This window comes from Nannospalax galili, unplaced genomic scaffold (assembly GCF_000622305.1).
Source record: "Nannospalax galili isolate Female #2095 unplaced genomic scaffold, S.galili_v1.0 scaffold155, whole genome shotgun sequence".
Taxonomy (NCBI): Eukaryota; Metazoa; Chordata; class Mammalia; order Rodentia; family Spalacidae; genus Nannospalax; species Nannospalax galili.
Window position 1 is genome coordinate 9876744 of NW_008339923.1, and position 12753 is coordinate 9889496.

The 12753-nt window shown below is 40.3% G+C and overlaps 1 pseudogene; it reads left to right on the top strand.

Moving 5' to 3' along the window:
* The first annotated feature begins 4456 nt into the window (after window positions 1–4456).
* On the top strand, window positions 4457–12365 carry LOC103735459 (annotated as a pseudogene).
* Window positions 12366–12753: the final 388 nt, after the last annotated feature.

Below are 12753 nucleotides of genomic sequence, written 5' to 3' on the forward strand. Positions count from 1 at the left end.
ATAGGTTGTAATTTAGTCCTCTTATCTACAGAGATTTTCAAAATTATTCACACTCCTAAGTCTAAATTATTCAGTAGAGTTTTCCCCCTTTGTACTTAGAATTTGAGGTATGATTTAGACACAGCCCATTTATTGTTTAGTTTTCCACTGTCCTCAAAGACTCGCTCTTCATGACGACTATAGAAAACAGTCTGAGAAGGTTCAGAGTGAGGAAACTTGGGATGGTTTCTATCTTATCTACATGTTCAACTTTGGATAGGATGTCACATCCTCTAAGCCTCAACTTGCCTAATATATTAATAATATATCTTTCTGTTATTTTAAAAAATACTTAAGAAAATTAGCTTACAAAGAGGAAGGGTTATTTTGGCTCAGGGTTGTGGGAATTCTAGTCCCTGGCTACCATGAGGCAGCACATCATAGCAAGAGCATAGGGTTAAGCAAATGCATTCATATTATGGCCATGGAAGAAAGGGGAAAGAAGACGGTGCCAAGATTCTACTTTCCCCTTCGAGGGTATATCCCTAATAACCTACAAACTGTCCCCTAGGTCCCATCTCCTAAAGACTCTACAGCCCCTCAGTGTGCCACTCTAGGGAACAAGCTTTTAACACATGGGCCTTTGAAGGATATTCCAGATCCAGATTATAGCATTTACATAAAAATAAATGATGCTATTATTTCAGGAAACCCTATGAAAATCAAGATGAGATGTGCTATATCTGCCCCACTCTCCAGCCTTCTGATTAAAATATGTGGGATGAAACAGGAGTTATGACATGCTTAGTTCCAGGTCATTATTGTTCTAAAAGCACAGCTCTTAGTTTTTCTTGGATATAGGGGCTTATTATTTAACCCTCCAAAGTATTCAGTAATTCTTTATGCTCATAAAATACATAGTTCATATATTAAATATGATTTTGTATACTAAAAAAATTGCATGTGTTTGGAAGACGACTTTAACAGAAAGTGAGGGACATCTAGCAAGTCTGGTTTCCCAGGTTATAAATTCCATACCTCTGCTCCAGGGATCCTCAGAGGTTTATGATGAAAGATGGACCTGGGTCCCAAACAAGTTTTATTTCAACTCTGGCATTTGGACATATAAATGTATGTGTAGACACAAAAATAGAATCAGTCAGTGAGGGATTCAGGCACATGTGATACATAAAAGATAGACTTGACCTTCGTCCTCTGCAAACAGTATTTTTAGGAAGTGTTTTTTTTAAAAAACCATATTCTTATAGTTGTTATTTTAAATTGATCCTGTGATCCAACTTATATTTGTTTGAAATATTTTCTCTCTGATGTGAAACTGAATGTTTATTTAAGAAGCAATAGATTTTCAGTAAGTCAGTAGGAGAACATTTAATTTCCTAAACTGTATGCATGCCTGGCTTTTTTTGAACCTTCTTGAATGAGTCTAAGAAATGCATTCCAAAAATCACAACTCTTCTGTTCACTTCTGTTCCTGTTGAACATGAGAGACAGGCCTTGATAATTTTGAAAGAGAATTTGGTGGAAAGAGGAACAGGAAGTTCTGAGTAGTCAAGCATTACATTCTCAAAAAATACTTGAAATAAGGCTGGCAAACTGAAAAGTGTTTCACTCATGATCGAATTTTGATTTAAGGCACTAATCTCAGTGTAGCGGCATGGGGGGGAGGGGGACAAAGTTGTGTTGTTTTTAGCTGATGTTCATTATATTCATCAGTCTACAGATCTACACCACTGCCAAGCCCCAAGTGATAAGGCTGGAACTAAGAAGATGGTAGCTAAGTTCCCTCACCATGAGCACCACCCCTCACAGCATCCATTAGCTCTGATACAGAGAATGAAGCCCCATTTTTCCCAGCAAAGTCTCTCATCTTCAGAGAAGGTGAGACTTTTTGCACAAATTCTAGAAATAGGAGGAAAACAAAATGAAGGACTCTCCAGGTGCTTAGGCAGAATGCTGTCTTGTGCCCTAAAGCACACGGGGTTAGTTGAGTTCTGTTTTACTCACCAAAAAGAAGCGTGGCAGTGAATGCGTCTGCAGAATTCATTTTTGCCTATAAACCAGTGGAACTGGAAATGCACCAGTCAGTGTTGAATCGAGAATATGGTCATTTTGTAGCTCAATACCTTGGAAAGAGGATATTGATTAGTGTGAGGCATTTAATTGTGGCTTCCCAAAATGTGTTAGAGACATTTTCAAATGCATAGTTCCAGTACCCAGGGGTTGCTGAGGGCGCCATTGAAGTGGCTGGTTGTGCTGTGAAGGCATTTCTGTGCTGAGCAGACAGGAAACAGAAAGAGCACAGCAGTGGGGAAGCAGTTAGTGGGCAGTTATTTACAGAAGTGTGAAAAGAAGGTTGAGGGATCCTGAAGACAGAGGCAGGTAGGCAGGAAGACAGGAGGATCAGAGGCCTGGGACCATGAACAAAGCCAGTCCAGCAGAGCAGACACCCACCAGTAGCACTCTCCACCTTCAGCATTTGCAAGCCTGTGGTCAGAGCTCTGATGCAGTGTGCACAGGGTGAACTGGAACAGGGAACTTCGCACAGTGTGCACAGATCCACAGGCTCTGTAGAGTCCTAGCATCACAGAGAACTGGGTGACACTGATGTGTTCCCAACACATCTGGGTCCAAATCCAACCTCATACGTGGCTCTGCTCCAGAGCTACAGTCCCTAAAGTGCCCCAGCCAGAGCCTCAGCACGCAAAAGCCACCAGTGCTGGCCTCAGATAATCCTTGTTGCACTGCAGGAGCAGGAGAAGACTTAAGTTTTCATGGGTGGGAAAAGTCTGAGTTCTCTTTAGTGCGGTGCTCCAATGAGGGAAGGGCAGCCAGGATGTCGCTGTACACAGACTGCAGCAGGAGAGCCTTGGAGGGTGATGCCTGCTTCTACCCACATAAGGGACAGCAATCCAGGGACCCCCGAAACACCTGGCAGGCAAGCAGATACACTATCCACAGGGCACTTTCAGGAGGGGGATGGCTCCTTGTCTGAGGGGCATAATGATGGAAAGGGTACATGTCCTTCAGTTCACTCAATGGCAATGCCTTGCTGTAGCACTATAAGCAAAATGACAGCTTTGCTTGAGCACAGTGAAGACCACCAATGACTCCAGAAAGCAAGCCTCTAAAATGGTTTAGACACCTAACCGAGATGTAAGCTGACTGGAGACCTCTGTGTTCCGACACAGTTAAAGGAGGCAGCACTCTGAACTTGGAAGCTGGCTTACCCAGAAACAGCCTGCTCACATATGCTGTCCTCAAGACCATGAAATGACTGAGAAATGCTACACGTCAGCAAAATCCATTGCTGCCTGTCTCAGGCTGCCGGTAATCCTGCGGAGGCTCCTGCTTGCTGTCAAGTGGCTAATTTGCCGCATATCCAAGCACAGAGCTGGGGTTGTAGGGTCGCCACACCCCAGGCGGGCTTAAGCAGCCAAGCCTTTGGGAAACATTTGAGAATAAAAGAAAAATATTTTCTTCTCCTTAAGAAAACTTCTTAACATGAGAAATGGACTACATATGGATTTCGAAGCCCTTTGTAGATGCCCCCTGTCTTCAGAGGTATTAACAAGAGAGCTTCATTTCTCCAAAAATGTATGACCCTAAGAAATCTGGTACAGACTGAGGGACCACTGGAGGGCGCTGCGCTGGCTCTGCCACTGCAGGTTTTAGGAAAACCCGAGTCTATAATTTACCATGTGTTTTGAAATAAGCAGAAGACACCACAGATCCTTAAACTGAGATTTCTTTGCTCTGCCTCGAAACTGAGCTATATCCCCAGTCCCAAAGATTAACACCCAGAAGAGGTAGCAATGTTTGAGAAAATGGAAGTGCTAATTACTTTGATTTAATCATTTGTTACTATAAATATCTCTCTCTATATATATAAAATTATCAAACCAGACCCCATTAATGTATATTCTATGTTAATGTTTATTCAAATATATACTTATATATTATATAACAAACTATAAATATATAGTTTTATATTCTTATTTAAATATGTAACATATATTTAAAGGTGTACGTGATACCTCCCTAAGAGTATAGATAAGAGAGATATTGCCACAGGCGAAGTGGGAGGTCATCCTTCCACAATTAGTTAATAGAGTAGGGCAGAGGAGTTGGGAGTTGATTCAGAGCATAATGAGTCTGAAATCTTGTACAAATTAGTTTCAGGATTGATATTCTAAATCCATAACCAAAAGTTCCAGTGATTCAAGGCAGGAAACAAAACATCCATTAAAAATATTCTTGTTTCAAAACCATTTGGATTATAGAAAAAATTACAGACCAATTTATCTTGCTGACGTTCATGGCCTCTCTGGAGCATACTCATCTCTAAGCCATTAATTTGTTTCTTTAGTGGAGTTCATTGAAATTAAGTAATGAGGTGGTAAAGTGAGTCTTCTCAGAACAAGGAAGTTAAGGCTATTTTATTGCTGTCACCGTCATCATGGCAATTTCCAGCTTCTTAGCGATACTGAGGAACAGAAAACTAGGATACACTTACCTAGGACACTTCATTTTCATTAAAGAGGCACAATGTGCCCAAACTGCCAAAGCCAAAAAAGTAAGAAAAAGAGAGAAATGAATACAGAAGTAGGGGTGCTTCTCTCCCAGACAGTTAAGAAGGAAATGAACCCTCTTTGCTAGTGGAGAGAGGGAATCAGGAACAATGGCCACCTTGAGTCTGCATGGGAGAGAAGGGAGCCCAGCAAGAAAGACACAGTGAGAGATGTGACTGACTGCTGTAAGGGTCCTGGCACCGTGGCTTCCCAAGATCAAATCAGTTCTATCTCCAGGGCTCTGCAAGGACACACAGGTGCTCCCACTGTGCCTGCTAGGCCATGACATGAAGAGGCACACTCTAATTTGCTGACATGGAGAATATGTGGAAAGGATGATTTACCAAGGTACAGATAACCAGATACCCTTTGTATATGGACTGATCCATGACAGATTCAATAAGAACCTCAGTAAGGACCTGTGTAGCCAACAAAAACATTTTGGTCTGGTGCCTTCTAAACTGTGTAATACACAACGAAAAACAAAACCCTAGAATACATATGAAACTAGGTGAGATCTGTGATAAAGGGTGATGATTGTTCCTACTGGATTTTGGAGGTTAATGAATTCCTTTATGTTATGATAAATGACATTTGGTCAAAACAGAAAAAAAAAATAACGTGAGAGGACATTGTTGTATCTTGCCCCTTCTATCTGCTGGGGAGGGAGATAAATATGGTATCACTATTTGGTTGGCCTAAATATTCACAAGTCCATTTGTGCCAAGTCTACTCAAAACAAGTCTACTCAAAGCAAGTCTACTCAAGTCTTGGATGAGGGAAAAGTGTTTCCAAAAGGAACTGCTTGTCACAAGGCTTTTAGTCCATATATCCTCGGTACCCACATTCATCTCCATTCATTTAATTTACTTCCAAGATAACATTTAAAGTATAACACTAACACTGCCAAATTCCTGAAGCACTTAATCTTGCCACAAGTGATTTTAACATCAGTCTTTAATCTTCCATCCCTGGTCTCTGCTTCACACATTGACAGGATTTATAGAGTTATTGATGCCATGCAGGATAGCAGTTTTCTAAGATTAGGTACATTCATAGACAAAAGGGATTGATGCTTGGTGGTTGTTTTAAAAAATCCATACAGCATAATAAGTAATAACACTTGAGTCATCCAGTGCAGGAAAAGAGAAATTAGTGAAATATTTCTCATAAAGAGGGAACTTTGCACTTTTGGTATTTATTTTTCCTCTCAGAAATATCAGCAGTTTTGTCCACTTTAATACAAAATAATTGGAAAGGCCTCATATTTTAGTGGAAAATACTACTTTTCAAGAGCTATAATTTTGTGTGACCCTGGAGACCTTGGAATTGAAAGCCAAAAACAAAGGAAATCTCCACGTTTGGGGAAAAATTTGGCAGGGGGCCCACCTCAGAATGTGAACCAATGCCTCATAGCTCTGCGCAAAGAGCAAAACAGAAAATCAGGAGCCTCAGCAGTTAGAATTCCAGGGAAGACTGGAGATTCTTCCATTCATAGCACTCCCAGTGCCAAAACAGAGATGTGATGTGAATTCCAGTGCTGCTGGGAAAGATACCAGAGGAGATAAAAGGCAAATAAAGTCTGCCCAAGATTTACCTCAAGTGTGGGCATCTAAAGATTTCCTGTGCTCACTGCAGCTTATTTTGAAGGAAGTGATAATTGCATTGTGCAGAACAAACCAATTCAGTTTATCTTTTGATACAGGGTTTCTGTAGGGCAATTGACTTTAATAAACTCTTGACCCTCCTGCCTCAGCTTCCTAAATGTTAGGATCACAGGCATGCATCACCACATCCAACTTTCCAATTTCTTTTTATCTTTAACAAACGGGGGTGAGAACAGGAAAGATGAGTGATTTGTCTTTCAAACAGGATAAACTAAATATGTGAATTCAAGAAATGTCTCGAACAAGAAAAATGGAGGCATGTTATCCTTGAATGTAGATAAGTAGATCTTTCCGGGATGAGTGTCAGGACTTCTCTCTGCAGAATTAATAAGGATATTTATTGTTTAACACTGACACTGCTCTCCGCATGGGATTTTAGTAGATCAACTGAGAAGTTGAGAAATATGAAAGAAATAGTACTTTAGTATAGACAATGGGAAAATTGCCAACACAGCATCAATTGTTCTTCTCTGTTTTTCATAGAGTGGTTGAGGACTGAACTATTCCTAACTAAAGTAAGGATCCTTCAACTAACTGCTCTCTTGATTGATGCCTGATCTTACACAATAGAATACCATCAAACCACAAACACACACTACCTCCTGTGACACGGGCTCCTACTAACTCTCTTACCCTTGGGCCTTTCCTTCTCATCCAGGGGCTTGTTGTAATTATTTTGTAGAGAGGGATAGTTCTTCCCTTAGAGGGATATTATTGTCAATGATTAAAATAATGACATTTGAATCTATTACCTTCAGACCATGTGTATAAAGTGTATATGAAATATAAATGAATTTCATATTTAGACTTGGGTTCTATCTCTAAGCTATCTCATTATGTATGTGCTAACATTCCAAAATCTGAAACCAAGCATTTATGATAAAGCATATCTAACATGGACTTGGCTTTAAAAACAATCTGATATAACTCTTTGGTGAGAGGATACTTATAGAAACAACTTTTCTTAAATATGTTCATTGATTCTTTGAGAATTTCATATAGTATATTTTGATCATATTCAGCTCCCATCCTCATGTGTATCCCCATATTCCTACCCCCGACAACCTCATGTCCTCTATTATTACTTTTGTGTTTTCAAATGTTATCAAGTCTAATCTGTGTTCCCCAAATACTCATGGGTGTGGATCCATTCCTTGGAGTCTGCTCAACCTCTCAGGCATCACACCCTTTAAGAAAACTGACTCTCAGTCTCCCTGTGCTCCTCTATCTCAGTTCTGCCAAGACCCATGTGCATTGCTGGGGACCTTCCCTGGTGAGTTTCCTTTCCCACACCTTCCTGTGTTCAGCCACTACAACTTCTATACCTGCTCTGGTTACCAGGATCCTTGGGTTCTAAGACCTGTGAGCTCTCCTAGCCTGACCTATCAGTCAATCTGCTCACCTAGCAACCACACAGCCCACCCTGCTATTACAGGACCAAGAGGAATCAACCCTGGCACCTCAACTCAAAAGTTATACCTATCCTTATCTTAACTGAGACCACACCTTATACCCCATTTGCATATCAACATAAAGGGACCCCAAAACTGAACACCAAGCACTACTCAGCTGTGCTATAACCTAACAAATTTGGGAAATAGCAAACAAAGATTAAAAACAACCATTCAACACAGATAAGATCACCTACCCATACCAGGTAACACCACTGCACAAGTCCAAATGACTAGGTCTCATCCAAAAATACAAACAAACAATATGAACAACCAAGATAATACGGCAATTAGCATGCTCATTGTAAGGTTTTCTGAGAATGGCAAACTAGCTGATGTACAAGACAATGATTTTAAAATAGCAATTATAAATTTTGTTCAAGGAACTCAAAGACTGAAAGAAGACAGTGAAAACATGGTTGGATGAAATAATTAAAACAATTCAAAACATGAAATTAGAATTCAGTAAAGAAATAGAACCTCTAAAAAAATTGAACTAAAACTTAAAATGAAAATCTCAGGAACTCAAACACAAATACCTGAAAAGAGCAAAAAGGAGGGGGAAATGGTCCAAGAACATCAGATCTTGAAGACGAGCTTAGGAAAATGGATTGCTCAATAAAAGAAAATGTCAAATCTAAAATAAGACAAAAAAGAATATGCAAGATGTGTGGGACACTGTAAAAATACCAAATCATAGGCATAGAAGAAGGAGAAGAAACCCAAATCAAAGGCACAGGAAATATTTTTAATAAAATCATAGAAGAAAACCTCCCACACCTAGGAAAGACATACCCATCAAAGTAAAAGAGGCGTACAGAACATCAAGTAGACAGGATCATAAAAGAAACTCTCCATATCATATAATAGTGAAAACACCAGACATATAGAACAAAGAAAAGATATCAAAAGCTGTGGGAGTGAAAAATCAAGTCACATATGAAGCCAGCTCCATTAGAATAACAGCTGACTTGTCAAGGGAGACTATTAAAGCTAGAAGGACTTGGACCAATATCCTGTAAGTCATGAAAGAACAGATTAAAGGCCAGGTGGCTACACTTAGCAAAACTATCAGTTGTAAGTGAAAGAGAAAGAAAAACTTTTCATGATAACAGTGAATGTAAGGAATTTATGTGCATGAAACAAATTCTACAGAGAATACTCTGTGGAATACTTCAGTCTGAAGAGATTAAACACTTTCAAGGGGGCACAAAGAAGAAATTAACCCAGAAGAGACAACCAAAAGAGATTTAAGAAAAGAGCACTATTGGGCTGGAGAGATGGCTCAGCAGTTAAGAGCACTGACTGCTCTTGCAGAGGACATGGGTTTGATTCCCAGCACCCACATGGTGGTTAACAACCAACCATAACTCCAGTTCTGGGGGAATCCAATGCCTTCTTCTGAACTCCACGGGCATTGCACGACATGGGTTCACTTAAACACATGAAAGCAATACACTCATACACATAAAAAATTTAAAATAATAAAATATTTAAAAAAGAAAACAGCACTACAGCACCAATAACAGAAATTAATAAACATTATCAGCAGTAACTCTCAGTATTAATTGTCTCAATAATACCATAAAAAAGACTAACTGATTGGATTAGAAAATAGGATCTATGTGTTGCCACTAAGAAACACACCTTACCAACAATGATCAACATCATTTTAGAATAAAAGGATAAAAACAGATATTCCAAGCAAATTGAACTAAGAAACTAGAAGGTGTAGCTAGTCCACCCACTCCAACAGAATAGTCTTCAAACTAAAGCTAGCCAGAAGATAGAAGGAAGGTTGCTTCACACTCGTTAAAGGGAAAATACACCAAGAATATATTATAATCCTAAACATATATGCACCACACACAGGGGCACCCAATTTCATAAAAGAAGCACTATTAGATCTAAAATCTCACATTGACTTCAACATAGTGATGGTGGGTGATTTCAGTACTCCACTATCACCAATAGACAGGTCAACCAGACAAAACTGAACAAAGAAACCCAGAAGTTAAACGTCACCATAAATCAAAATTACCCAACATTCCAACCAAACAAGAAAGAATACAATTTCTTTTCTGCAGCCCATCGAACTGTTTCCAAAGTTGACCACATTTTATTACATAAAGCAAGTGTCCACAAATTTAGGAAAACTGAAATGTCCTCTATTCTATCTGATCAAAAGGGAATAAAGCTAGATATCAACAACAATAAAAAAGAGGAAAAGTACACAAACTCATAGAAGCTAAACAACACATCACTGAATGAAAATTGGATCAAGGGAGAAATCAAGATGGAAAGTTAAAAATTCCTATAATTGAATGAAAATGAAAACTCAACATAACAAAATATTAGAGACACAAGGAGGAAGGCGGTCCTGACAGGAAAATTTCTAGCATTAAGTGCCTACAACAGAAAGTTAGAAATATCTTATGAAATAAATTAATGATGCACCTGAAAGTCTTGGAAAACCAAGAACAAACAACACCTAAAATGAATGGATGAGAAAAGATTAATAAAATCAAGGCCCAAATTAATGAAATAGAAACAAACAAAATGTAAAGAAAACAATACAAAGACTCAATGAAACAAAGACTTGGTTCTTTAAAAAAAGATGAACAAGATTGACAAGTCTTTGGCCAAATTAAACAAAAGAAATAAGAGAGCCCAAATTAGTCAACTCAGACACAAAAAGTAAACATTACAACAGATCCTGAGGAAATTTAGAAAACCTTAAGGACGTACTTTAAAAAACTATATTCCATGAAGCTAGACTATCTAAACAAAATGGATAAATTTCTAGGTATATGTATGGTCTACAAAAGTTAAGTCGAAATGACATAAATAATCTAAACAGACCCACAACAATCAATGCAATAGTAAAAATCTCCCAACTAAAAAGAGCCCAGTGGCCAGGGTGGTCGGTGGGAGCTCAGGACCCAGGTGCAGCGCTGCTTGGCTCCTGGTCCTGCCCGCCTCATTGGTGGGAGCTACCGCCGTCAGCACCAAGCCAAAGGAAGAGAAGCACCTGATGATGCTGCAGAAGGTGACAGGCCTCCTGCACAACCGCAAGTGCTTTCAACTGCAACCAGAGCGGCCCCACCTACGTGAACAAGGCGGTCGGCTCATTCCTGTGCACCTCCTGCTCTGGCAGCCTGAGACGGTTAAATCCACGCACAGGGTGAAATCTATCTTCATGACTATATTTACACAACAGGAAATTGAATTCCCTGCAAAAACATGGAAACAAAGTCTGTAAACAGATTTGGCTAGGATTATTTGATGATAGATCTCCAGCAGTTCCAGACTTCAGGGATCCACAAAAAGTGAAAGAATTCCTACAAGAAAAATATGGAAAGAAAAGATGGTATGTCCCCCAAGAGCAAGCCAAAGTGGCGGCATCAGTCCACGCGTCTATCTCAGGGTCTTCTGCCAGCACAAGCAGCACACCCGAGGTCAAGCCGCTCAAGTCTCTCCTGGGGGACTCTGCCCGAGCACTGCACTTAAATAAGGGCACACCTAGTCAGTCTCCAGTTGTCGGTCGCTCTCAAGGACAGCAGCAGGAGAAGCAGCAGTTTGACCTTTTGAGTGACCTTGGCTCAGACATCTTTGCGGCTCTAGCTCCTCAGTCAACAGCTACAGCCAATTTTGCAAACTTTGCACATTTCAATAGTCATGCAGCTCAGAATTCTGCAAATGCAGATTTTGCAAACTTTGATGCATTTGGACAGTCTAGTGGTTCCAGTAATTTTGGGGGTTTCCCCACAGCAAGTCATTCTCCTTTTCAGTCCCAAACTACAGGTGGAGGTGCTGGATCAGTAAATACTAATTTTGATAACTTCCCCAAATCCTCCAGTGCTGATTTTGGAACTTTTAATGCTTCCCAGAGTCATCAGATAGCATCAACTGTTAGTAAAGTTTCAACAAACAAAGCTAGTTTACAGACTGCAGACAACTATGTGACACTTGCTAATTTAGAGAACATCTTCAGTGCTGGGCAAGGAGGTGATCAAGGGAGTGGTCTTGGGGCCACAGGTAAAGCTCCTGTTGGTTCTGTGGTTTCAGTTGCCAGTCACTCGAGTGCATCTTCAGACAAGTACGCAGCCCTGGCAGAATTGGACAGTGTTTTCAGTTCCGCAGCAACCTCCAGCAATGCACACACGTCCACAAGCAATGCCAGCAGCAGTATCTTTGGAACAGTGCCTGTGATGCTTTGCACAGACACAACCTTCTTCAAGTGTGCCTGCTCCATTTGGGCCTATGCCTTCTACAAATCCATTCGTTGCCACTGGTGGTCCTTCTGTGGCATCTACAAATCCACTTCAGACCAATGCCAGAGGAACAACAGCGGCAATCTTTGGCATTGCGTCAGGGAGCCCGCCCACGGGATTCCGCACTTCTGCCCCCCATAGTCTTCCCACCAGTTTCGGTGGCAGTTTCCAGCAACCTGCCTTCCCAGCCCAAGAACCTTTGGTCAGCAAACAGCTTTTTCTCAACAGCCCAACCATGCAGGTTTTGCAACATTTGGACAAACAAAACCAGTGGTAACCCTTTTGGGCCAAGTCACAGCTGCTGGAGTGTCTAGTAATCCTTTCATGACTGGCACTCCAACAGGACAATTTCCAACAGGAAGCTCGTCCACCAACCCTTTCTTACAGCCTTACATAGACATTTGACAGGGTGAACTTGGCTGTGGTGGTGCTACATCTCTCCACCTCTTGCACTGCTGTCTTGTTTCACTGATCTTAGCTTTAAACACAAGAGAAGTCCTTAAAAAGCCTGCATTGTGTATTAAACACCAGGTGATGTGTGCAAAACAGAGGGCTCTAATAACAGCTTTTAACCTGTGAGTTGGCAGAAGAAGGTAGCAGTATCATTAATTGGCTAATATTAAGTTATTGCAGATACCACATTCATTATGCTGCAGTACTGTACATATTTTTCTCAGTAATTAGCTATTTGTGCATATCAGTATTTGTAACTTTTATATATTGTTATGTGGGAAATGTTACTGGGGAAATAGATTAGTCACTTTTAAGGTGCTGTCATATCTTGGAATGAATG